The sequence below is a fragment of the Schistocerca gregaria genome, chromosome 4 (genome assembly GCF_023897955.1).
Source record: "Schistocerca gregaria isolate iqSchGreg1 chromosome 4, iqSchGreg1.2, whole genome shotgun sequence".
NCBI classification, from domain to species: domain Eukaryota; kingdom Metazoa; phylum Arthropoda; class Insecta; order Orthoptera; family Acrididae; genus Schistocerca; species Schistocerca gregaria.
The window spans coordinates 70,147,635-70,172,756 of record NC_064923.1 but is presented as its reverse complement, the minus strand read 5'-3'; positions in this window follow the sequence as shown (position 1 = coordinate 70,172,756).

Sequence of the window (25,122 nt, the reverse complement as noted above, 5' to 3'; positions counted from 1 at the left end):
ATTTACTGTCTCGACTCAACCTCTGCAAATATTGCAGCCCATACACATGTCATTGTGGGTCATGATACTTACTCGGCCATTGATTTATCACTTCGCACCACAGGACTTCTCCAATCCATCCACTGGAGAGCCCACAACGACTTTGGTTGTTGTGACCATTTCCCCTTCTGCTGTCACTCTCACAGCACCATTCCCCAGACATCTACCGAGATGGGCTTTAAACAGGGCAGACAGGGAAGCTTTCACTACTGCCATCACTGTTGAATCTCCCCCACACGGTAATATTGGTGTGGTGGTCGAGAGAATAACCGCAACGATCGTTTATGCTGCGTAAAACGCAATGCCTCGTTCCTCAGGGTGCCCCCAGAGAGAGACACTGCCTTCGAGGTCGCCGGAAATCGCTGAGGCCGTTAACGATCGTAGGCGGGCTCTACAGAAACATGAGCAGCATTCATCACTGCAGCGCCTAATGGCTTTAAATGGCTCCGCCCCGTGTTTGACAGCTCATGGAAAGATGGTAACAGGAGTAATGGGAAAGGTGCATCTCAAACATTGGTTCCCATACGTTGCATTCACAACTCTGGACTAAGATCAGATGCGCCTTTGGGTACCAGACCCCAACAGATGTTCCTGGCATTTCCATCAATGAGGATTTATCTACCGACGCAAACGCAATTTCCGAGCACTTTGCTGAGCACTATGCTCGACCCTCTGCATTGGAGAATTACCCTCCCCCCACCTTTCGTACTCTCAAATGGCGGATTGAAGGGAAACTCCTCTCAATCACTACATGCCACAGTGAACCATATAACGCTCCATTTACTGAGTGGGAGCTCCTCTGTGGCCTTGCACATTATACCAACATAGTCCCTGGGAAAAATCGCTTTTACACTGAAATGATTAAACATCTCTCGTCGGACTACCAGCGATATATCCTAGTCATCTGGACCGATGGCGCATTTCCCTCAGAATGGCAGGAGAGCGCCTTCGTTCCAAAACCCAAAGCTGGTAAAAAGCCGCTTGATGTGGATAGCTATTGGCCCATCAGCCTCACCAATGTTTTTTGTAAGCTGCTAGAACATTTGTTGATTCAGCTGTTATGTTGGTTCCTGAAGTCACGGGGCCTACTGGCTCCATACCAGCCAGGTTTCCGCCAGGGTCGCTCTACCGCAGATAACCTAGTGTCCTTCACGTCTGCTATTTGAATAGCCTTTTCCAGACGCCAACACCTGGTAGTCGACCTTTTTGATTTAAGAAAAACCTATTACACAACCTAGCGAAACCATATCCTTGCAGTATTTTATCTAAAACTTCCAGTCGCTCTGTACTTACCATACTAAAAGTGGTGCCTCCCATCGTTCCCCCCTCGTCCAGGAGAACAGGTTAGCTCAGGGCTCAGTATTCAGTGTCTCTTCATTTTTACTGGCCATTTACGATGTCGCAGCAGCTGTGGGGCTGTCCATCTCACCTTCCATGTATGCAGACGACTTTTACTTTTCCTCCTGCTCCTCGAGAACTGGTGTAGCTGAGCCGCGCCTACAGAGAGCCATCCACAAAGCGCAGTCATGGGCTCTAATCCACGGTTTCCAGTTTTCTGCCATAAAGTCGTGCCATTCAAGCAGAACTTTACCTTGATAACGATACAATAACTGTAGTGTGACTTGTAGATTCTCAGGACTGGTTTTTGACACCCAGTTGACTTGGCCTCCTCATGCTTGTCAGCTTACGCAGATGTGCTGGCGGCAACTTATCTCCCTCCACTGCCTGAAGAACACACCAGCTGGGGTGCAGATTGCTCAACACTGCTGCAGCTTTACAAAGCCATTGTTCAGCCCGCCTTGACTATGGGAGTCTGGTTTATGGTTTGATGGCGTCCTCAGCATTGCAGTTACCAGATGCAGTGCACAACTGTGGGGTTTCCTAGGGACGGGAGCTTTTAGGAAGAGTCTAGTTGTCAACCTAATACCGGAAGCTGAAGTCCCTCCATTGCTTTACGACCTTTCCTTGGGATCCATTCACATTTAGATCCATGGTGCATACCTTTGCCGCAGCCTTGGTTGGACCTTTCGCATGGCCCTAAGGACTCAGTTCCTCCTGAGGTTCTTCGCTGTCACTTTCTCTCGATTCTTGACACGTCCTGGGGTCTCTGAAGTAGTCTACGCCAATAGCTCAATGGTTGATGGTCACGCTGGCTACGCCTGTGCTCACACACGACATACTCTACAGCGTTTCTTGCCACATGGCTGGAGTGTTTCCGCTTCAGGGCTGGGTGGTCATATCCTGTGCTGTTCAACATATCTTTTCCTACTCTGGTGAGTCCTTCCTTGTCTGTAGTGACTACTTCAGCAGCTTACAAGCTATCCTCGCCATACTTTGGTAGCGACCATCTAGGAGTCGGCCTATGCCCTGAAACAGTATGGTCATTCAGTGATGCTTGTCTGGACCCCAGGAAACGTCGTAGTCCCAGGAAATGAGCTTGCTGACAGGCTGGCCAAACAGGCTACCCAAAAATCGCTTCTGCAGATTGGCATCTATGAAACTGACCTGAGTTCGGTATTATATTGCAAGGTCTTTGGGGTTTGGAATACAGAATGGCATAATCTAGGTATGCCCAATAAAGTGTGTACCATAAGGAAGACTGAGAATGTGTAGAAGTCCTTCATGTGGGCCTCTCGCAGGGACTCTGTGGTCCTGTGCTGGCTTCACATTGGCCACGCTTGGCTGACCCACAGCTACCTCCTCTGCCATAGAGACCGGTTGACAGTGGCCCACATTCTGTTGCACTGTCCTGCATTAGCTCTCCTACAACGGACTTTTCAGTTACCGGACTCATTATCATCAGTTTAAGCACACACCATCTCATCGGCTGATTTAGTTATACGTTTTATACATGAAAAAGAGGGGGGGGGGGGGTGTCGGTTATCGTTCCATCTTTAATGCATCTCTCTCGCCCACCAAACATGCCTGCTATCAGACATTACTGGCATCAACACGCCCAACGCCACATGCTTGTCTACTTTAATATGGGTTCCATATATCTGTGGAGTGCTCGAAGTATTTTGTACAAGAGCTGAAGTTCCCCAAGATTTTATCAATGAATCGTAATCTGCCTTTTCAATGGGTGAGCAGATATGATCATTCCACGTAGTATATCTATGTACAGTTATTTAGAAATATTTGTGTGACATACCTGACCCTTAGTTACGGAACATTAATACTGTTTGTACAGAATTGTTATGTTTCATTACACGCAAGCGTACTTTTATCAAGTGCACTACTATGATGTTTTGTGGATTGTTTAACTCGAAATTACAGCAATTTATATCTGATTAAATTTTCTCACAGATATCTGTCTCTTCCGCGCAAAATATATGGTTGAAAGTAGTATTACATTGCAAGATCATTAATGTATAACTTGAACAGCAATAGTTCTGTTATACTGTCTTGAGGTATACTATTTGTTAGTGTTGTGTTTGTCGCTGACTCTCCATCCAGGACATAGGCCTGAGTCTAGGTCGTAAGGAAATTTTGGATCCAGACACAAACCTGGCTAGAAGACATTAATGTGGTACTGAATTAAAACGGTTAGAACACCTGGACTCATCGAATTAACACGGTTTCCCCTATGCATAGCGCTAAGATATCATATCTGAAGGTGGGCGAATGTAATTTCCCATGACAAATATTATCAGAAACCATTACAAGACCAAAGTGGATTTCGTTGATATAAGTGAACTTATATCTTTACAACGCTTTGGGAAACGTAACTTCGTGAAGGAAGAGTTTTTGCGTAAACAAAGAAGTTTATCATTCTAGGCAAATGTCAGTCTCATGAGTTATAGTTCTAGCATTTTTTGAAGATATTTACTTATTTCGTATATTCATCCAGAGATTATTTCATGGTATAAAATCTGTCATCATAATACAAAGAAAACAGCTAGCTCTAGTATAACAGACATTGGACATATAATTAAGTTTTTTTGAGAAAAGAACAGGTAGCCAGTCATGTCCTTGCTGAAGGAACAGTTTGCCTGGAATGACTGCGGAAAACCCGGAAAGCCAAGATCAAGATGACTGGACAAAGTAAATCTCATCCCCAGAACATCAGGTCAGTGTCTTAACAACTGAACTGACTCTTTCGATAGCTACCAGTTGTACAATGTCGTTTCTGTCGTACACAATTTACACCAAAATAACTTATAATATAACACATAGTTATGCACTACATCGCCTCACACGCGAAGGAGATCTGATGGTGACTCCTAGACCATGTAAACTTTTCTATGTCCATTGTACACACACCAGTCTGTTGGAAAAACTGACTCCAGTCTACTAAGTCTCCATATCTCCCCTTCAGATCCACCCAAGATGAGTGAAGTATTGACCTCAGGAGAATGACACGAAATTACTATCATGAGCTCCCGATCATGGTATAAGATTATCTTACGAAAGCAATACAATTTTGTCAAGTATTGTAATGTGATGGGGTGTTTCTGTCATTCTCCTTCGTTATTAACCACTACTCTCAATCTACTAATTAATATTTAATTCTTTAGCGTTCATTACTTATGAAATACGGTTCATCTGCTTTATTTAAACAGATAGATCTAAGCAGTCAATGTTATTTCCTTGGGAAATCTGTTACACAGTTTCATTCCGTGACAAAACATGCTGTTTTGAGTTTCTCATAACTTTTTCCTTGACAAACGTAAGTTCGAGCTGACTGTTATTCCATGGTTACGTACAGAAACAACAGTGAAAAACTTAGTTATGTTTTCCCTGTCTGCAAAACACACTGGCAAATGTACTGATTTGATGTGGTACAGATAATGGTGTGGTAGGAATAATCAGTTTCTTTAGATAGATCGTTACAATGAGGTCGATAACTAATTTCTCGAGGCGCTTTGCAGCAGTTTGAAAACAATGTACAGGTTTTGTGTGTCTGGTCCTTAGAAATGAGTACCATAGATGAGAACTAAGTGTGTAAAGGACCAAGTTGTTAAAAACTTATGACAGAAACCTGATAGCGTAACATACTGGTAACATTCTTTTTGTCGGCATCTTTGAGTGCTTCTTCAATGTTAAGTGACAGTCCGTATTCATCCATAACATCTTTTTTTCTTGTTACACCATCTATCGTTTACGATAATGCGACAGAGTTGTTTCCCCTCTTCATGCAGAAGTGAATCCTGTTTCTGACTTTACTACCACCAACTTAAATATGGCACGTAAAGAGCCTGAAGTATATGAGATGAGTTTCACAGTTGGGAAGAGGAACAACGGCTCAGAGCTATAAAGGTATGCAGTTACAACCCATGCTTAGTTAACATTTTTGTCTTGTTTAGGTTGATAGCACCACGTCTCTTTTGTTGTTGTTGTTGTGGTCTTCAGTCCTGAGACTGGTTTGATGCAGCTCTCCATGCTACTCTATCCTGTGCAAGCTTCTTCATCTCCCAGTACCTACTGCAACCTACATCCTTCTGAATCTGCTTAGTGTACTCATCTCTCGATCTCCCTCTACGATTTTTACCCTCCACACTGCCCTCCAATGCTAAATTTGTGATCCGTTGATGCCTCAAAACATGTCCTACCAACAGATCCCTTCTTCTAGTCAAGTTGTGCCACAAACTTCTCCTCTCCCCAATCCTATTCAATACCTCCTCATTAGTTACGTGATCTATCCACCTTATCTTCAGTATTCTTCTGTAACGTCTCTTTTAGCGTTCTCTAATGAATGGAAACAAATAGTTGACAAGACAGCTCTAACAAAAGAAGGTTTCTTCTTTACCTGTACTGGGATTTTATGAGAAAATGGCATACAATTCCGGTTAACAAAGCGTTAAAAGTCAAGCAGCACACAATTGAAAACAGTGAAAGAATTTTCTGCTATCCATAATTTTAAAAATGTATTAAAATTTAGCTGATTGCCTTTTTATTGTTGAAACCACTAAGATTTGTGACAGCGGAAAAGAAATATGGAAAGAATTTTTTTAATTTAATCACAATTTTCTTGGTGTGGCGCAGGGGAGTTCGGTTCATTTCGCTCTTTAGTGTATGGCGTTATGTGTCACTTTGGCAAGAGCGAAGACATCGACATAGGTAGAATAATGTAATGTTTGAGTTGTAATAACTCTCTACGTGGAAAACCGATATTTCCAGTGTTTCTTTGCCGTCTTAAGTAAGTATTAACATTTGTAAACGAGGTATATTGAACCCAGTTTTGACTTACCTTATCCGGAAGTGCAAACCTAGGACAAATTTTCCTCTTATTTGGAGGAAACAATAACTATTCAGATTTCTTAAATGTACACTACTGGCCAAAAAAAGTTGCTGCACCATGAAGATGACGTGATACAGACGCGAAATTTAACCGACAGGAAGAAGATTCTGCGATATGAAAATGATTATCTTTTCAGAGCATTCATACGACGTTGGCGCCGGTGGCTACACCTACAACGTGCTGACATGAGGAAAGTTTCCAACCGATTTCTCATACACAAACAGCATTTGACCGGCGTTCCCTGGTGAAACGTTGTTGTGATGCCTCGTGTAAGGAGGAGAAATGCGTACCATCACGTTTCTGACTTTGATAAAGGTCGGATTGTAGCCTATCGCGATTGCGGTTTATCGTATCCCGACAACAGTGCTCGCGTTGGTCGAGATACAATGACTGTTAGCAGAATATGGAATCGCTGGGTTCAGGAGCGTAGTACGCAACGCCTTGTTGGATTCCAACGGCCTCGTATCACTAGCAGTCGAGATGACAGGCATCTTATCCACATAGCTGTAACGGATCGTACAGCCACGTCTCGATTCCTCGGTCAACAGATGGGGACGTTTGCAAGACAACAACCACCTGCACAAACAGTTTGACGACGTTTGCAGCAGCATGAACTATCAGCTCGGAGACCATGGCTGCGGTTACCCTTGACGCTGCATCACAGACAGGAGCGCCTGCGATGGTGTAGTCAACGACGAACCTGGGAGCACCAATGACAAAACCTCACTTTTCGCATGAATCCAGGTTCTGTTTACAGCATCATGATGGTCGCATCCGAGTTTGGCGACATTGCGGTGAACGCACATTGAAAGCGTGTATTCGTCATCGCCATACTGGCATATCACCCGGCGTGATGGTATGGGGTGCCATTGGTTACACGTCTCGGTCACCTCTTGTTTGCATTGACGGCTTTTTGTGTGCTGTCACCGCCAGACACCACACTTGTTAGGTGGTAGCCTTTAAATCGGCTGCGGTCAAGTAGTATACGTCGGACCGCGTGTCGCCACTATCAGTGATTGCCGACCGAGCGCAGCCACACGGCAGGTCTAGAGAGTCTTTCCAGCACTCGCCCAGTTGTACAGCCGACTTTGCTAGCGATGGTTCACTGACTAAATACGCTCTCATTTGCGGAGACGATAGTTAGCATTGACACCTGCTTTTGCTCCGGCCGACGTTGTCTACTATCGCCACTATCGAGGTTCACGGCGTTGGCTCGAAGGGCGCATTCTTCGCAGCCTCGGCAGCGCTATGTATCTGATTTTTGGGGGCCTCTGGTGAGGTGCGTCTGTCACCACAGTCACCGCCTGCTCTCCGGCCGGCGACGCCCGCAGTGGACGCGTCGGTGCAACCGCCGGGCGCCTCCCTGGGTCACGCGCCGCCGATCGCTTCCCATGACCAGTTGTCCTCCGACATGGAACTCTTGCCCGCTCCGGACCATGTGTCGTCTTCGCCCGTCGGGTGCCCAGGCCCGATGGAGGTCGACCCTTCGGCCCCTCCTGTCTCTTTACGGGCGCCTACATCGCATGTTGGCGTGCACCCTGGAGCAGGTTATCAGGCGTTTCCTAGCTCCCCGCGGTCCGAATGGCAGGGTGCGGGTGGCACATCCTCGCCTGTTGTTAGGCTCCCCACCTCCTCGCATACGTCAACACGGTGTCCTCCCACGGCGGGTGGAAGCCTTATGCCACAACCATTCGCCGATTTGCGGGGGAGGAATGTGGTGTCACTTGCTAGGTGGTAGCCTTTAAATCGGCCGTGATCCGGTAGTATAAGTCGGACTCACGTGTCGCCACTGTCAGTGATTGCAGACCGAGCGGCGCCACACGGCAGCTCTAGAGGGACTTTCTAGCACTCGCCCAGTTGTACAGTCGACTTTGCTAGTGATGGTTCACTGACTTCTACGCTCTCATTTGCCGAGACGATAGTTAGCATAGCTTTCAGCTACCTTATTTGCTACTACCTAGCTAGGCGCCATTATCAGTTACTATTGATATGGTGAACTATGTACCGTTCAGACCAACCTTGGTCATTAATGGATTAAAGTTACGTATTCCACCAGCTACGTCCGTTTTGCTAAATTCTAATTTCCTTGTCCTGTTCCAGACCTTACGCCAGCCTACGTGAACTACATCGCGTGCCTTTCGGCCTTCTCTAGTAACACGGTGTTGGCTCTCCTGCCAAGCACAACATTGGCGACGAGGCAAAACCGCATCGATATTTTGAACAGTGGACGTTACATTTCAGATGTGTTACGACTCGTGGCTCTGTCCTTCATTCGATTCCAGCGAAACCCTAAATTTCAGTAGGATAATGCACGACCGCATGTTGCAGTTCCCTTACGGGCCTTTCTGAATACAGAAAATGTTCGACTGCTGCCATGGCCAGCACATTCTCCAGATCTCTCACCAATTGGAAACGCCTGTTCAATTGTGGCCGGAACTGGCTCGTCACAATACGCCAGGCGCTACTCTTGATGAGCTGTGGTATCACGTTGATGCGGCATAGGCAGCTGTACCTGTACACGCCATCCCAGCTCTGTTTGACTCAATGCTCAGGCGTATCAAGGCCGTTATTACGGCCAGAGGTGGTTGTTCTGGGTACTGATTTCTCAGGACCTATGCACCGAAATTGCGTGAAAATGTAATCAGATGTCAGTTCTAGTATAATATATTTGTCCTATGAATACCCATTTATCATTTGTATTTCTTCTTGGTGTAGCAATATTAATGGCCAGTAATGTATGTTATTTTGATAACATTATTTAAAATCCATTAATTCATTCATGTTATTTTGTGTAGACCTCTTTACGTAATCTATGATGGAGCGAGCAACCGCCTTTATGTTGCGACAAATCTTCGTCCTCGAAATAATGACAAAATTATTGACATAAAAATCTTGCTGAGTTTAGGAAGTCAGACATTTTCTTAGTCATATGCAAAAGTGGCGATGGTTCAGTGTGAAAATAATTTACTTTTATTCCATTTTGGGCTTATAATAATTGTGACGGAAATAAGGCATTTATGAAAGGAGCATTGACACACAAATGAAATTGAATAGTTTCGTTTTGAAAGATCTATAGCAGTAGGTAACACTTGTTTACAAATTTCGGTACATTATACCAAGATTACGCCACATAGCAACCTCGCAAAGCCTTGAGAGATCAAACATTGCTACAATCACCAATGAAAGATATATTCTAATTACATTCTGTAAAACATTGAGTCCATAATGGAGCAAGTGGTGATAAATAAGAACCCTGCTGTTCTACGTGAGTGTAAGAAGATGAGTGGACAATATGGTGACTTCTGAGAAGCAGATGGTGCAAAGGTAAAGACATGAAGTGAAGAAGGAGAGTAGAGTTGCCATCCTGGAAACCATATGGAGTGCTAGCATCACCAGTACACTATAGACCCGCCTTGCTATTCTGATTGTCAGTAACTGAGTGGAGCTGGTGGTGATCACTAAGAGGTATCGGGAGCTAAGGGCCAGATGCTGTTCAGGATGCCTGACAGTGTGCCGGTCGGTTATGGAGAACGTATTGTGCACCATAGCAATGAGCTCACAGTGGACTGCCCTACTGTTCTACCTGAGTGCCATGAGCAGAGTGAAGCTCGTGGTGACTACTGAGAGGTAGACCGTGATGAGGCGCAGGTGCAGCAGGAAGGCGCCCAGCAGACAGGCCGTAGGGATCCTGGAAACCGAGCTGCGTGCCAGCATCACCAGCTCGTGGTGCACAACACCGCAGTTCGGTTTGTACTTCAGCAACAGCTGAGCAGCCAGCTGCGCCGTATGGCGTGCTTCTGACGTCACACAGTGGACAGGTACCAGTACCAGCAACATCTGAAGCAGATACGTCATCAATTCCAGACACAAATCGAAGGTCATGTCTACCTCCGGTTAAAAAATTTTTTCCCTCAAAACAAAGAGGTACACTGTTAGAGTTATCACAAGGAACAAAGTAGTGAGGTGTATCACAAGAAATATCTCATGAATACTGGTGATTACTGCGGACATTTCACACAGGGCCTCGTAGCCTCGTCTCAGCGAACGCACTTTAGATGATGTACAGGAAGTAGTGTAACTACTCACACATCTTTCATGGAGCAGAAATTCTCTGCAATGGTTTACTTTTCTGCTGTCGCCCGTCTGTGCCTCAGTGTACCACTTGAACAGACAGGAATTGATTATTTTAATTCTGTGTTTCAAAATCATTTATAAGTTGTCAAAATTTAAAAGTGTTATAACCATAACTGCCGCACTTCTTAAGAAGCAAAATGAAAGTATTTTACCTTCCATATCTGTAAACTGAGTGAATTTATAAAAGCTTTGTGCAAAGTACTGTATCACAAGCAAGTTTACCTCCAACTTCACAAACATAGCTACTGACGTATTTTTTGGCGCAGCACATATGCTAAGAATTTGATCGCAGAATGATGTTAGCTGCAGAATTCTTTGATATCTTGCCGTACTACCAATAGCATCACAGGCAACGGACAGTAAAGCCAAAATATTACAGTTAAAAGCAGCTATGAGAATTAAATTGTTTATTGTGGAGTTTCTTCCTATAACATGTATAAATAAAGATAAACTGGTGCAACACGTAACGATTTTTATACTGGCGGAAAATGTTAATACGACATAATCCTTTTTTCTCCTCTTGAGACTGGCAGTTTTCGCATCAACTGAGTAGGGCAGCAAACCAAACATCTTACACATAAATAGAAATGGCTTCACATCCACCAGCAAAGACACTGTAGCCGACGGCTGTGAAGTTCTGCTCTCGTCAATGAACTGCATCTGTAATGCAAACATTCTATTTCACAATGTAGCTTGTAGCTGAAAAAAAGGAAAATTATGTAATTTATGAATTTAGAACCGTCACTATACTACTCTGTATCTCATAAATAATTGACATTACGTTCATTATAGACTCCATTTCACAACTGAAACTGTTTTCGGTGGCTTTGGTACATATCTTAAGATTATTAAACCACAATGAGGGAGGAACATCCACAATTTTCGTTGGTAGCAGCTACTTTGCTTTGGATCCAGGGGTGACCAGAGAGAGTAGTACCACAGCCCCAGTGATTAATTACACTAAGACGAAAATAATGAACTACCAGCGTGCCAACAGGAGACCAGTCATGATTAGTATCCACGTTATACGATCAGCTGGCAAGTTTGTCTGCTTAGGACAACAGAAAACAACAAATATGTGAGCACTTAGGGACATAGGAAGGGGTAAAGGTGATTTGGAATTCATTTGGTAAGTGAATATGTAATCAAAATCAAATTCCGATCATTCCTAAAATGAAAATTCTACGACCAGTGTACACAGTCGCTTCTCACTAGCGAAACGGAAACATGGACGTTAAATGCTCAACGAGTTCCAGATTTAATGGTTTTCCAACAACCAATGATGAGATGGATTTTGTAAATAGGATTTTTGGACAAAAATAAAAGAAATGCATAAGAGAAAAGGCAGAAGTTGAGGAGGTGATGGTTTGGGTGCAAAGGGGGGCGAAACGTTCAGATAGACTAGGGAGAGGCATTGTCAGTTTCATTGTTGTAGGAAAAGAACAAAAGAATGACCTAGTGGAATTTATGTTGGTAGGTTAAAGGTATAAGCAGGACAAATTTTAACGGGCAAATGCTAACATCATAAGGTGTGAGTATGTCTGGAAGAGGCCTATATCCAGCAATGGGTGATAATTGGGTGATAGTAATGATGACAATGACGATGGTACTTGAAGTTTTATGTCGAGTAAATGATAATTTAGTTACTCCCAAACTGTAAGATGCTAAAAGAGCCTGGTCCATTGCTGCGCAACACTAAGGATTTTATTACATGTGCAATACGCCAACAAATAAGCAGTCACCGAATGATAAACGCATAAGCACATTGACACAACTTTGGCACAGAACTAAAGCAAATAACATGGAATTACAGAATTCAGTACTTGTCAGATGATGATGTTTAAAGCACAATTTCTGTCAGATCCACAAAACCTTCACATGCATCATCTTCTCATCAGTTCTCACCTCCAGCACAAATTCAACTGTTTTCAGAAAGATCTTACTAAAATATCAGGTCCACAGACTTCTGTTCTCGCAGTTATGTCCAGTACCTCTCCAGTTCCTACTTTATCAAGCAGTATGTAATGTCTCCATCTCGCTACATGAACTATACATAGTTATAAGAGTTTAATACATACTGGTAAATTATTTTCAATGTATTTACAAGAGTTTAATTGATATTATTATTTGTCAACTACGAGGGGATTGTATTTGAACTATGTGCTTACAGTGGACAGGGATGGGGGAAGGAAATCGAGTGCAGTCCAGATTGAGCCTTCAGCAGTTTACGGTAACTTTCGATCACACACACTGTAAAACTGATAATGACTGTATCACGCATTAGACAACTGCTCTCATCTCAGGGAAAGGAAGGAAAATTAGAGCTTAGCGTCCCATCACCATCGTCGTCATTAGACGTGTATGTGAGTAACCGGAGGGAGTCAGAAGAAGTATGTTGTAGCTTGCTGAAGGAACCATTCTGGCTACAGACTGCGTTAATGTAGTAAATTAGGGACAATCCAAAAGAGAGTAATTAGGCTGTATGTTAACGACAGTCCCTCAAATGTTTCGCTTTGCCCTTGCAAACGCGTCACGTAGCTCGTTCGTGGTCGATAGTAATTTCCACTCTGGGAACGAGAGCACAGAGTATGGCGATGTTCAATGTGTATCGATACTACCGAAATTACATTGCAACGTGTTCTTAGTGGAAGAAAGCATATCATTGAGAAATGATATGTTGACTGCCTACTGTTTGTTAAGAGAATTAATTTTTGATCCTTTGTTTTGTATGTGGTGTTCTGATGCTACCTGCACCTTTCGTATACGTGTCTAGTCGCATAAAGTATGCAACAGAGCGTCTGTGAAATTTGGAAAAAAGGAGACAGGTACACGTACACACTGTGAGGGTGTGTGATATTCATGACTGGACAGTTCAGACGATAAAAGAGTTCCTTCTTGAGGGTAACATTATAGCTTCGAGTTTTAGTCTGTTAGGTAGTCTGAAAACATTACACATTATGCTGGAGAGTGAAAGATCCTATTTAACATACAATCGTAACTAAAATTAATTTAATCTTTTAAAGGATCATATCAGAAAACGAAAAAGCCTATTTCAGTTGAAGTCCACAATTACTACTTCAAAATTATGTAAATACACCCATTAGATTTGATTGTTATCATGTGTTTATATTACATTACCATAGACATTATTTCCACTTACCTCGACAGAACGTCAATCTATAGGTTGAAACTGCAGACAAGCAGTGGCCGCGTCAAGGATAATAGAGTTGTGTGGAGGCTGCCAATTATATTCTTGACGCTTCTTCTTGATTGCTTCTTGAATGCACACCATTAGCTAATTAGGGAAATATTGCTGCCGTGTCGCGGGTTGATCCACTTGCATGTTAAGCATTGATTAATTGGTCGTTATACATGTACGGGAAGAAAACATTCATCTTGAAATGCTTCAACAACTTACGGGCTGTTATCAGCCCCTAATCTGCGATATTTCCGAACCGGGGCAAAAACTAGCCCCCCGCCCTCGCCACTCCACTGTTTGGGATAGGAGTTCAAAAATTATAGAAAAACATTTTTCACAATTGCATTCTTTTTATAGTGCACATCTTTCTGAAGAGTGCGACTACATAAAACTATTATGTTCGAGGCATTGTTAGACACGTTATTCGGCCTTAAGTGCCCAAAGGTGCAGTGCCTCTTCACACAGCATTCATCTCTCACACATCACTGCACTTCGCTCTGTGGAACTCAAGCATGTCTATTTAGTAATGGAAGCCATTAAACCTATACTCAGCATAGTGTAAATTAAAAGGTCCTTTGGTGCTCTCCTGCTCCAAGTCGGTCGGTTTGACATACTTCGCCGGCCGGAGTGGAAGAATGGTTCTAGGCGCTACAGTCTGGAATCGCGAGACCGCTACGGTCGCAGGTTCGAATCCTGCATCGGGCAAGGATGTGTGTAATGTCCTTAGGTTAGTTAGGTATAAGTAGTTCTAAGTACTACGGGACTGATGACCTCAGCAGTTAATTCCCATAGTGCTCTGAGCCATTTGAACCTTCGTTTTTTTTGACATACATCCGCCTAAAAAAAGAAACTCACAATTAATACAGGGGGGGGGGAGGGAAATTATTTGTGATCTAGAGAATAATAACTCTTAAGGAAATTTTCACTCTTCATTTCATATTAGCTAATAAATTTATCTATTGTGTGACATAAAATTAAATACCGCGTGATCAGAAAGTCAATAAAAAATTTGAAAACTGAATATATCACGGAATAATGCAGACAGAGAGGTAAAAACTGACACACATACTTGGATTGACATGGGGTTTTATTAGAACAAAAAAATACAAAAGTTCGAAAACGTGCGACAGATTGCGCTTTATATGATCAGAATAGCAATAATGAGCATAACAAACTAAGACAAAGCAAAGATGATTTCTTTACAGGAAATGCTCAATATGTCCACCATCATTCCTCAACAATAGCTGTAGTCGAGGAATAATGTTGCGAATAGCACTGTGAAGCATGTCCGGAGTTATGGCGAGGCATTGGCATTGGATGTTGTTTTTTAGCATCGCTAGAGATGCCGGTTGATCACGATACACTTGCAACTTCAGGTAACCCCAAAGCCAATAATCGCACGGACTGGGGTCTGGGGATCTGGGAGGCTAAGCATGACTAAAGTGGGGGCTGAGCATACGATCATCACCAAACTACGCGCGCAAGAGATCTTTCACGCAATATGGGATGGAGCGCCATCCTGCATAAACATCGTTTTTATCAGCCAGGCTGCCGATGATGCGATTCTATATCGGCGTACCTCTCACCCGTCACGGTAGCAGTTACAAAACCAGAATCACGCATTTCCTCGAAGAAGAAAGGCCCGGTAATGGTAGATGTGGCAAATCCAACCCATACCGTGGCTTTCTCATCATCCAATCGAGTTTCCACGACAGTTCTAGGATTTTCGGTAGCCCAAATACTGCAGTTGTGGACGTTGACAGACCCTTGGAGCGTGAAATGAGCTTCGTCGGTCCCCAACACGTTACTCAACCAATCGTCATCTTCCGCCATCTCTTGAAACGCCCACATCGCAAATGCCCCCCGTTTCTCTAAATCGCCAGGTAACAGGTCATGATGCCGATGGATTTTGTACGGGTAACATCGGACGGTACGCCTAACTGCAAACCAATCAGTAGTGTATGGAATGCCAGTGCGATGTGTGACTGCACGAGCGCAGCGCTGACTTCCCCGAGCATAGATGAGCCCGCTACAGTCTCCATTTCTTCCTGAACTGTCTCAGCAGCATTACGCCTTGAGCTCGGTCGGCTACTATGGGGTCTATCGTCTGAACAACCGGTGGCTTCGAACTTCAAAATCATTCTCACCACAGCTGCATTTGTCAAAGGACCTTTTCGCGTTCGAATCGCCTTCCTATGGCGATAGGATCGTAACGCTGAACTAGCACGTTCCCCATTCTGATAATACAGCTTCAATAAAAGCACCTTTTCAGGTAACGTAAACAAGATGCGACTGCTGGCGCAACTGATTCTCACTCTCATTACAGCTCCTTTTATACACGACTGTCATGTGCAGTCACTAACGTTTTGCTGTCCAGCGCCATCTGTCGCACATTTTGTGAACTTTGTTTTTTTATTGGTTCTAATAAAACCCGATGTCATTCCAAGCATCTGTGTCCATTTTTACCTCTCTATCTACATTATTTCGTGGTTTATTAAGTTTTCAAATTTATGCTGACTCTTTGATCACCCGGTATTTGAAACATAAAACCCGTAAATCCTTAGATTCCAGCATTTTTTTCTCTTTAATTCTGCCACAGCTTTACACGGTGTACTTTCCTAGTTGCGAAAGAATCTGTTACCTCATCAAACTCCGTCACACGTTTTGCTACGTGAAATATCAAAATGTCGTTGTCAAAGACTGAAAAAGGTGTTAATACAAATAGTATCTGAGAGTGGTATGGTTTATCGATTTGATTACATCTGCTTTGTCACTGTCAGCTAGATACAACGAAATACCCCTTTCTAATATTGAAGCAATTGTAGCACACGCCAAATAAGCGAGACTCTTTTGGTACAAATGGTCATTTTCATGTATCTCATTTACGTAAATAACGCGACAGAAGACAAGTCACGAAGTACCAATACTAAATGTCTATTAGACTACTACCAGCAAAAAGTTTTGTTAGGAAATAATTTCAAATACCATTCATATGCTTCAGTTCGTCTAGCTTGAGTTCGAAAAGCGGTAGTAGTTACGAAATTTTCACATAAATTTGGAATCGTCATATTTTCCCATATAACTTGTGTGATATTCCCGTTTCTTCTCCTTCTTCGTTCTAACAAACAATCTTGTCATCACTAATTTCGTTACTATTCCGGCCATTGTCAAAACTTATCGTCCAGTTAACTTCACTAACATTGCCAGAATCACGGGTACGTTATCCCACGTTTATTCTCCAGTTAGGTGTTATTGCGTGATTCTACAAGTCATTTACAGTGCTATTCCGAGAACACGACTTAAATCAGCTGCTAACTGGAGACTTTACAACTGGTGGTGTAACGATCTGAATTTAAACTTTCTGTAAAATTTTAATTTATTTGGAAACACCGAGCTGGTAATATGTAATCTTTCTTATTTGTTAGTCTTTTATTTCCACTCTGGTAATCTGAATCTATGGATTTCGCTAGTAATTATTGCAACGCTGATAATTCACACACCCAATCAACAGCATAAAGAAACAGCTATTGACATTCACCAATTGGGGCTTTTTGGCTCAGCTCATATAGCCCCATCCCCTTTTGCTTGTGGAAAGTTTTTTATATCTAGACACGAGGGTGGTTCGCCTGTCAGAGGCATCATGTAAACTAAACACGCATTGAAAAATCGACTTTTAATTCAGAAATCAACTTAGAATGTGTTCAAAATGTTCGAAAACCAGCTGGGATACGTTTCAAAATTATACGAATAACCGATAGACCAACGTGCGCTGGAGGCTATGTGCTTTGTGGAACAAGGGTTCTTTTCGAGAATATGAATTTGACGCCACTTGAAATTGCCGCCCTGGGCAGTTAACTAAGAATGCTCCCTCCACCTCCCCAGATCCGGGCCAGGCTGGTATTGACAAGTAGTTCTACCATCTGTGACGACCTGTTTTTACTGTTAGTGTGCTTACAATTGGTATTAACTGACATTCCATAACGTATGTGACGTGGTGATCTACTCTGCTCTTTGGAGGAAGAAATAGGGAAATAATTAGAGGTAACACAAAAACAGATTTCTTAATTATTTGAAAGAAATCCTTTGTGTACCGATTGCTTGCACAGATCACTAGGTACTACGACTGCTTGGATACCGCTAGTGTTTACAGACTGCACCCACCTGTAGGATAATCTTGACAACACTAAAACAATAACCTCCTGTGTAGTGAACAAACAACTATTTTGGCTAAGTTAGTTATAACGTTGCGAGGAGTCAGGTAGAAAGTCTCCTGGAGTCACACACAACGCCTAACTAAATAGTCGTAGGAGTTCTCCCAAGGGGCATGTGGATGGAGCAGACGGAGACCAACATATGACGCATGTTCAGAAAGAAAGTGTAATAGAGCCTGATTTTATTTCTTATAGAAAAAGTGTATTTGAAAACAGGAATTACAGGATACTGCTATACAGAACACTAGGTGATACAACAACTACCTGGATACCACTAGTGTTTACGGACTGCACCCAGCTGTAGGATAATCTTGACAACACTAAAACAATAACTTCCTGTGTCGTGAACAAACAACTATTTTGGCTAAGTTAATCATAATATTGTGAGGCGTCAGGTAGATAGTCTCCTGGAGCCACAGCCAACGATTAACCAGATAGTCGTAGAAGTTCTGCCAAGGGGCATATGGACGGGTCAAACGGAGACCCACATACGACGCATGTTCAGAAATAAAGTGTAATAGAGCCAGATTTTTTTCTGTTAGAAAAAGTGTATTTGAAACAAATTACATGATACTGCTATACAGTCGTTGACTATTTTTCCGCGTTATCATCTTCCCGTTCATTGCAATGAGGTGAGCCATGGCACAAGCTTCTTTATGATTCCTCAAGGAACTCTACCACCAGCTCCTTGCCCCACTTTAGAGTCTCTTCTGCACTACTCTTCGATCGAAAATTTATTTCACTCACCTGTGCCTTCTGGAGGTGAGAAGATAGTAATCCGCGGGCGCCAAGTCAGAGGAATAGGGGAGGGGTTTGAAAACATCCCAACCAAATTATCAGCACTGTCTGAGGACGGGTGCTGTCATGTAACAAACACACTCATCTCCTCAGCATTGCCCTCTATTTGCTGTGATTAATCCTTTAAAGCCTTTTAGGGTCTCACAGTATCATTGAACATTGAGGGCCTCCCAATGATGCTGAAATTCAATCAATATGATGTATTTACCTTTCCAAAACACTGAAGCTATGATTGTTTGTCTCAATTTGTGGTTCTGAACTTTTTGGAAGATAGAACATTGGCCTGACATCACTGTGACAATTGATTTTTTTATTTTTATTTATTTATTTTTTCTCAGGCATGTAATGAGCTGTCCACGTTTCACATCCGTTCAGAATACGGCACAAGTTATCCTCATCTACCAATTCAAGTTGTCCAAGAAAGCCCGCATATCATGGTTGTGAGGTAGAGTTCTCGCTTCCCACCCCCGGGTTCCCGGGTTCGATTCCCGGCGGGGTTAGGGATTTCATCTGCTTCGTGATGACTGGGTGTTGTGTGATGTCCTTATGTTAGTTAGGTTTAAGTAGTTCTAAGTTCTAGGGGCCTGATGACCATAGATGTTAAGTCCCATAGTGCTCAGAGCCATTTCAACCATTTTTTTTTGTCCAAGAAACACACCCTACTTTTCTTTCTCTGTCAGGTCTTTTGAGACCCATATAGCGCACAGTTTACTATATTTCAGAGTTTGTGTAAGTTTCTGTTATAAAAGAGTTGTGGAGAGTTGTGGAAATATTGCAGAGGTATCATCCACTGTCAGTTACTGGTCCTTACGAACAGTTTCCACAACATTTTGCAACAATTCAATAGTTGAAATGAAAAGCCTCACACTCCTCCGTTCGTCATGAACATTTGTTCTGCTTTCACTAACTAACCTACAGCACTTAAACACACTCGTTCTGTCAATAACACCTTCACTATACGCAGTTTTGAGTCATGAAAAAATTTCAGTAGGAACTGGATCACAGCACGTGGCTCGTACTTTTAAGATTTCACGTATCTGGGCACTAGAGTGTGAGTTTATGTACTACTGTAATCCTGCGTTGCTCGCTCTGGTCAGGGGATCCTTCCTCTCCCGCCTCCCCCCCCCCCCCCCCCCTCTGAATGTTGGTGTTGCCAACCCACCAAATACAAAGAACGAAAGCCTATTATGGTCACAGTAGATTTACTTTTTGACCAAACCCCGTATTATCCTTGTTACATGCTTCTACGCAAAAAACAGTATTTTTTTCTCAACAATGAATTACCATTACACGACAGATGCCGTAAGTGAATGAAAATAAGAAAGAAAATTAACTTGCTTGACACTTTCATCACCAAAATCTGTTATTATTCTTAACAAAAAAAGTAGAAGAGCCTAGACGATAAGAATACTTGTAACAGATGAATTCAAGTTCAAGTTTTTATCAATACAAACACCTAATAAAGTGGCACAGAGATTCAAAAACTTGGTGACAGTTGCGAGATACAGGAAATACACACATCAAAAAAAGTTTTTCATCTCTTCGGTTTCGAGAGTTCCGGAACCGGTTCAGAAAATTGGAGTAGAGATCAACATAAACATCATTTCCGCACTTTTTTTTGCTCATGAAAACCACACATTGCATGTTGTACCACCATACAGCTAGCTAGACCTTCAAAGGTGGTGGTGGTCCAGATTGCTGTATATACCGGTACCTCTAACACCCAGTAGCTCGTCCTCTTGCATTGATGCATGCCTGTATTCGTCGTGGCATACTATCCGCAAGTTCATTGAGGCCCTGTTGGTCCAGATTGTCCCAATTCTCAACGGCGATTCGCCGTAGATCCGTCAGAATGGTTGGTGGGTCACGTCGTCCGTAAACATCCCTTTTCAATCGATTCCAGGCATATTCGACAGGGCTGCTCTAGTCGAGCGATGTAGTTATCTTGAAGGAAGTCATTCACAATATGTGAACGATGGCGGCGAAGACGAATACCTCACTAATATGCTGCCAATGTGGATGTACTATCGGTGGGCAGACGGCATTCACATATCGTACAGCCATTACGGCGCCTTCCAGCGGGTTACGTCGGCCCAACCTATTGCCACCACACAACAAAAGGAAACCTCCATTTTGCTGCACTCGCTGGACAGTGTGTCTAACGCGTTCAGACTGACCGGGTTGCCTCCAGCCACGTCTCCGACAATTGTCTGGTTGAAGGCATATGCGGCACTAATCGGTGAAGAGAACGTGATGCCAATTCTGCGTGGTCCATTCGGCATGCTGCTGGGCCCATCTGTAGCCCGCAGCATGGTGTCGTGGTTGCGAAGATGGACCTCGCCATGGACGACGGGAGTAAGTTACGCCTCATGCAGCCTATTGCGCACAATTTGAGTCGTTACACGACGTCTTGTGGCTGCACAAACAGCGTTATTCAACATGGTGGCCTTTTGGCACTGTACGTCCGATTCATGACAGTGCATAGACTATGGTTTTACTAACAAAGAGACAGGACGATAAGTGATTGGTGCACTCAGGTGTAGGTAGGTTGATTCACTTTACGAGTGCGTCAGTTGGTTTGGCAGGAAAATAAATCAGTCCATAAGAGAGCTCCATTCATGCATGCAGAGCTTTCCAAACATGATCAGCCTAGACGAAGTTCGCACATGGCGTGAGCAATTTCATTCGTGACATACTGCCAACCCCATGATACTGACTGACAGTTTGTATAATCACATAAGACACTTTTTTCGTGTACTTTCAAGCGTTCTACCAATGACACAATCAGTTTACGGAAGTACCTTTCAATACACGATGTGTCTTTCGTACCTTTCCTCCAGTCCTGTCGTGCTACCCTGGAAGGTCTGGTCAGGGTCTCTCGCTTTAACTGGAGGCGAAACGATGCTCCTCTCTCTGCTTGATTAACAAATGTGAAGAATCATGTGAATACATCCACAAGCACATCGGGACTAATCATTAAATTTACTCTTCCACACATGACAAACCCTGTATGATGTAGAGGACAACAGTTTAAGTTCTTATTTTCACTTTTCTTCTGACGTACGTACTGAAACGGTACAGTAGTTTCCGCTCTATAAGCAGCAGGTTTCGCTGCTCGCTCGCACCGGGAAATAGAAACAGAGGCGGCTCCGCAGCCAATTTTATTACTCGACACGGACGGCCGCGGGTGCAACAGAATCCATGTGGACCGGTGGAAAGAAATGTCAGGCTTCATAATACGTATTTATATGTGTCGTGTATTATGCATTTCTTGTACTTGAATGTGAATCTGCACATGAACCTTCCGAATACTCCTCACACCTTTCCGTAAAGCGTGGTAAAATCTTTGTTGGGAAGTAGTTCTGCAGTATAGTAGTGCCAAACTTACTTCTGGCTAGGAGATCAGAGAGACAGCACAGGCAGGTAAGAGTGAAAGACTTTCCAGTGTCACAAGATTTGGGGTGGAGAGGTTGGTCACGGCCAAATGGTTCGACCATCCCCTCCACCGGCGCCCAGGAAGACCTCCGGGTGCCTGCCATATTCTTGAACTGTTACAGAAGATGAGTAAGTGAGCAGACGTACGCTCAGTGCGTCTGTCTCAATGTTCACGCATGGAAGAGAAGTATTTGAATATTTGTAATAATTCTTTTATTTCCAGATTCGTATTGTGTAAGGAAATGAATGACCTCGTTAATTTAGGAAATTTGCCCCCCCCTGTTAATGTATCTGGTCCCCAGTTTGCCTGTTATCCTCCTCACGTAGTGGATGTCCTATGTAAAATATTGGGAGGCTTTGGTGGTATACATTTGGCCAACGCAATTCCATCTTACCCGTAGAAAAGTGCGTGCAGATTGATATATAATATGCCCCAGCTATAAGTTGTAATATTGTAATATCTGTAAACTGGAAGAATTGCTGCAATCGCTATAAAATCAAGTGATAATATTTAAAACAAATATGTAATCAATTGTCATCAATCTTTAACATACCTTAAAAATCACAAAGAAGTAAAGTTAAAGGAATTCATTTAAAGTAGAAGATATAAAATGCAGGGACCCACACATCAGCATCTGAACCATCCAGGCCCTTGCCTAGTATCGTACAGAAAGGGCACGCTCTCTAGGTAGCGCTCTCAAGCTCCCCTCCCCAGTTATCCGTTGCGCAATTTTGATTCAGGGCTTGACGACATCAACTTTCATCTGGCGTCCCTAGGCAAGGAGGTTAGACGGTAAACTTTCAGTACTTTTATCTTTATCGCTCAACAGGATGTTTTCGACTAACAGCATTCCTGGATGTTTCGATTTTATGACGTGTCGCAGTTTTTGCAGAGAGTTGCTGTGCGTTGGCTATGGTTCCATGCTTCAGGAACTCAGCGAACAAAGGGGCCCTGGGATTGAAGAAGAAGGCCATCGTGACCCTACTGGTTGTGTCACCACCTTTGGATTTCTTTCGCGGTGGAATTGTGGAATGTTTCCAATTCTGACTTTGACATTTGCCCTCTGGCTGTCAGAATGCCATCAGATGAAACAATCTCTTGCACGATAATGCCGCCACACTGCCAATCAGACGTAGACTATGGTTCACAGATTTGGTTGGGAAACAATGCAACATGGTCCATATAGCCAGGATGTTTCATCACGTGTCTGCCTGATTAGCTGAGCAGTAACGTGCTTGTCTATCGTGCAGCGGGCCCAGGTTTGATTCCCGGCTGGGTTGGAGATTTTCTTTGCTTGTGGGCTGTGTGTTGTGTTTTTCTCATCATACCGACGCGCAAGTCACCCGTGGTGGCGTCACTTGAGACAAGACTTGCACCCGGCGGCCGAACTTCCCTGGATAGGGCCCCCCACCCATCAGTGCCACACGATCATTTATTTTCATGTCATCATGTAGTTTGCACATCTTCGGCAGTCTGAAGAAAAAACTACGTGAACGTCGGTCTAAGTTGGTCGGGGAAGAGCAAGAGTAGGTGCACTCGTGGATTTGTCAGCAGCCAGCCCCCTTCATTGAAACAGGAGTTGATCATCTGGTCTCCCAGTGGAATAAATACCTAAAAGCATTTGATATTTGCTTTCGAATTGAACTATTCCATGATCCCATTGTTGTGGGACATTCGATTTTCATTTGACTACATCTCATGTGTATCTATGGTGTCTTTGGCAACAGTCTCCTTTTCTTAGTTTATAGCTACTTTAACAGGGCATGGTTTAAGTCTGCCTGACACATAGGTTCGTTTATATATTATTCGTCTTACTATTGACTTTTATGGGAGCTACATCGCTTTACAAAGGTCCGTGAGTGAGAAAAAAGTGTTTCCTAGGTTTTAACATTAAATTTATATCATTGGAGTCTATGTTAACAAAACTCGTCCACAATATGTTTATCATATCCCTCATTTTTAAGCAGAGTATTAATGTATGACACAGAATTCCACCATCAGTATATGTTTGATTGTTACTACCGTATATACACACTACACTTATTATGAATTACTGTTTTATTGTGGCGATAGCCAATACTTTAACATAGCAATAGAGTCAGATTCACACATAATATAACTAACGAAAGATAGTTTACAATATCCCAGTTAGTGCTCTTTTTTGAGTAGGGTATTGCTGTGTGTGTGGTACTGCCTCCCACCTTACTAAATGTTCCATTAAAACTAAAGCATATACACACCATACTGTTTTTGAAATGCGATTTTCTCAAGACAAATAGCCAGCAATGGGATCATATTCAGAAGAAATATTATCACCAAGAAATAGTTGAGAATGTGCCCATCTGTCCTGAGTGTCGTACTACCTGCAGCCATTACTGAATTCTACATTAAAAGTACAATACAAATTTGTAAATACAATTTGCTCACAAATAACAACCTGTCTCTGACATAAAAATGGTATGAGACTCATAACACAGATTACGGCATGGTGCCAGATCAAACCGAATGTTAGCGCATCCAGTGTTATGTTACAGTTGTGTCAAATATGCTTGTAATTTTCAAGCACTCTAAAGACAGATTATAACCGACGTAATTGCACAAGTCATCTTCAAGGGTCACAGCCCTACATCCCCATTAATACCCGTCCCCCTCCCATCCCATAACTCTCTCCACTTCCTCTCAGGCAATGACGAGCTATGTTTGGATTAGTGACTTCCAAAAAGTTGTTCATGGATTGGCGCACCACTCGCACTGGTAAATTTCATTTAAAGTTATCCACCATTCATTGTGAATATAGGAACGGGTATATAACATACTCCTTAGAAATAATAAAAACAGACAGTTGCGTGTAATACGTAAATAACGAATTAGTTCTATACACTTGTTGAAAAGGAATTTATTTTAAACATTATTCCGCCTATCCTGAAAATAGTAAAGAAAATCAACTTCTGCCTTATGTCCCTGATGGTTACCCCAACGAATGTCTGCTTTTTTTAAAAAAAACATGAGTTGTTCGTTCTTTGCGCGAGAAGTCGCTTAGTGTCACCAAAGGATGGTTGTGGTT